Here is a 3,546-nt window from a genome sequence, read left to right on the forward strand (position 1 = left end):
ACACCTTCCACAGTTTCACAATTCAACAAATTCCAATATATACTAAAGGTGTCTCTTCAAGAGACACTTTATACAATTCCAAAAAAATGGTTTTATATTGAAAGACCACTATCGATAGAGACTACGTTGTGAAAAGTGTCTGTTCAAGAGACACTTTTAGTATAAACCCAAATTTTTTTAAATTGTGGGAGGTGCCAAGAGACATCTTTCACAATTCCCAAAAAATGGAATAGACACTGAAAATGTCTCTTGGCACCTTTCACAATTCACAATTCCATAATTTAAAAAAAAAATGGGTTTATACTGAAAATGCCTCTTTAATAGACACTTTTCACAATTTTCATACACAATAAAAAATTTCGAATTTATGTTGAAAAGTGACATCTTTAACTTTAAAATCATTTCCACAATTTTTAATACATATTGGATTTTATGGAATTGTGGAAAGTGTCTTCTCAAGAGATACCTTTAGTATAAATCCAATTTTTTGGAATTGTAGAAGGCGTTTCTTGAAGAGACACCTTTAAAATATATTGGAATTTGTGGAATTGTGGAATTGTGAAAAGTGTCTCTTCAAATAACATCTTTTGTATAAATTAAATTTTTTAGGAATTATAGAAGGTGTCTCTTCAAAAGACATCTTTAGCTTTAAAATCAAATTCATGAGATATTCAAATTTGTCAAATTATGGAAGGTGTCTCTTGAAAAAACACCTTTAATGCATATTAGATTTTTTGTCACTTGAAAAGTGTCTTTTGATACACCTTCAATATAAATTCAATTTTTTGGAATTGTAGAGAGTGTCTCTTTAGAAGACACCTTTAGTTTAAATTCAATTCTTTTAAATATGTATTATGATTTTGAAAATTATGGAAAGACACCTTCCACGTGGTCAAAACTGCCATAGATTTATCAATATTTTCCCAACTACTATTTTTTAATAATTATTTTTAAAAATTGCTGGAAAAGCAAAAAAAAAAAAAAAAAAAAAAAAAAAAAGGCTCCCTTTTTCACCTACACCTTCATTTGTCAACGAACCATTTTCCTCATTTCTTTTTCCTCATTTCTTTGACCATTTCTTTTTAACGTAAATCAAGGTGTATTCACTATTCATATCTCGTCAAACGACATAAAAACATTGACTTAAACCATTAAACAAAAGAAACTGTTTCTCATCGAAGACATTAACCCACAAACAAACAAGTTTTTTCTACCCTGTTTCCCTTTCCTCTTTCATTTTTCATTTTCCTTCAACAGTTGCTCTGAATCAGAGCGTTCTCTTAACCTGTTTGCTCCACAGCCTTCTGAGAAGTCCATGTGCTACAAATGGAAGCAAGGTACATATGGTATATAGCACAGCTGCGGAATTCGGGTACAATACTGATACAAGTGAAGCTACTGAGAGAGAACCAAAATATATCATGCTGCTGCGGACAAAACAAGCACCAGCAAGAGGGAGACAATTAATGAAGCTAAACTCAACTCCATATGTGAAGCCATATGCCAGTAAACTACCAACAGCAACCTTGGAGATTATGGGGTGTGCTTCAAACATAGACTCGTTTTTTCCCCGATACATCAGATCAATACTGAAAAGTAGAGCTGCATGGAGGCAGGCAAGAAGGGCGAGAATGTTATAGCGAGAAGTGGATGCAAAAATACGTTCATCTACTCCATAATTGGTTTCCCCAGGTTTGAAAGTACTGGCATCACCGGAAAGTTGTGCTTCATCTCGGTACTGAGTAGACATGCCACTTGGCTTGGATCTGTTCAGAAATTTTCATATGTTGAAGTGAAGACAACATACATACATATATCACCATATAGGGAAAAAGAAAAAAAAAAAGGGAGTACATTCCAGTTATACAATCATAGCAAGAAGCGAATCAAAATGAAAAGATGGGTCAAGAACCCAGCAGCGGAACAGGATAACAAGAATGAATTTTCAGTTATGTATATGGAAACTAACTGAGATTTACACATATCCGGGCTTTATTATGAGTGTAAGCTGTTTAACATTTACCTGAAACAATGTTTCCTGCTCCAAGACGTTCAGCCCTGCACTCCCGTTTCTTTACCTTCTCGCCAATTTGACCCTTGACCCTAACTGGTTTGGCCCTCTAATTCAAAGATGAGACGGGAATCTAGAATGGAGCTGCACGGCTCCACTCAGATTTGATAATTAAAAATGAGGACTGTTCGTCCACTCCTTACTGTCGGTCTTTAGAGAAGTCATCCACCCACCCCCTGCCATTTGATAAGAAATAAAAAATAAAAAAGAAATAAAAAGAATTATTGAAAAGCACTTTAACTTCATTAGACTTTGAAGAGTGTTCTGATTAAACACTCAACCAAACATAATTTATATGTATTTTGGACAAGTTGAGACATCGATCTATGCTTTTTGTGAACATTTTTGTTTAATTAAAAATTTTAAAATATTATAATTATCTTTAATAAAAAAAAAACATAATAAATTGCAGTTCTCAAACATGGATTTTATTTATACAATAATAGCAAGTACTTCTACGATTGCTTTTTGCACTATTAAAAGCACAAGTTAAATATTGTCTGAATCCTGATTTAATAAAACCTTTTATTAAATTTTGCTAAAAGGAAATGATAAATATCTGATAAAAAAATTTAAAAATAAATTAATAAAGAAGACACATCCACTATCTCTCTGTACCCACCAAATTTTTATTATTTTCTTATTGGATACTCATAAATTAAAAAAACAAATGTCCTTATCTCCAATGCAAGGACCACCAAACTACTCTAGCCTCAAGAACCTACAAAGTGGTGAGAAAATCTCTGGTTTGTGCAAAATTAAGAGAGAACTATAGAAATTCATCCGAACCATTTTTGGAATCCGTGCAATAATTAATGGCAATAATAAGAAAAACGAGAAAGAAGAACACATAGATTTAACATGGTTCGACTAATTACCTACTTCCACGAAAATAGGGAAAGAAGATTTTCACTGTGTATCAAATTAGGTTTACATAAAAGGGTATTTATACTAACATTTAGGAATGAAATTCCAACCCTTTTTTCTCCATATGTCTTTCGTTCAAATATGAGTCACATACTACAACAACCATGATTAAAGGCAACCCAAAATTCATTTGCAATTGTTTTCTTACTCCAAAAGTTGAAATAAGAAGGAAGATAGTACCCAACACCAAACTTATACAAGGATAAAGCGTTGAGGACTTATAGTCCAGTTGTTAATGACTCAGGCTCATGCTGCTTCACTTGAACAGGGCTGCTTGCGATGTCCCCATCTTGTTGAAATTGAACCATGTCTTTTTTATTCAAGCTCACCCATGCTTCAATTCCATTATCACATGCTGTGTCCTGCAGAAAAGCCGTTTCACAAGGCGAACTACACGTACTCATCCAAAGGGCTTTCCCCAACCAAAGTCGGCTTCATAAATAGGGAACCTGCACCAGCTATAAAAAAAGTAGACATCTGTCTCCTCCTTACCCAATTCTTCATGTACCTCACTGGAGGATCTTATCACAGTCTACAACACATCCTCC

The 3,546-nt window shown here is 33.7% G+C and overlaps 1 long non-coding RNA gene across 1 annotated transcript; it reads right to left on the reverse strand.

Moving 5' to 3' along the window:
- Nucleotides 1-1,130: 1,130 nt before the first annotated feature.
- LOC117932673 lies at nt 1,131-2,203 on the reverse strand. Its single transcript, XR_004654203.1, has 2 exons — nt 2,024-2,203; nt 1,131-1,766 (listed from the first exon to the last, which is right to left on the reverse strand). It is a non-coding gene; the product is annotated as an uncharacterized LOC117932673 (long non-coding RNA).
- Between the last annotated feature and the right edge of the window lie 1,343 nt (nt 2,204-3,546).

This window comes from Vitis riparia, chromosome 15 (assembly GCF_004353265.1).
Source record: "Vitis riparia cultivar Riparia Gloire de Montpellier isolate 1030 chromosome 15, EGFV_Vit.rip_1.0, whole genome shotgun sequence".
NCBI lineage: Eukaryota > Viridiplantae > Streptophyta > Magnoliopsida > Vitales > Vitaceae > Vitis > Vitis riparia.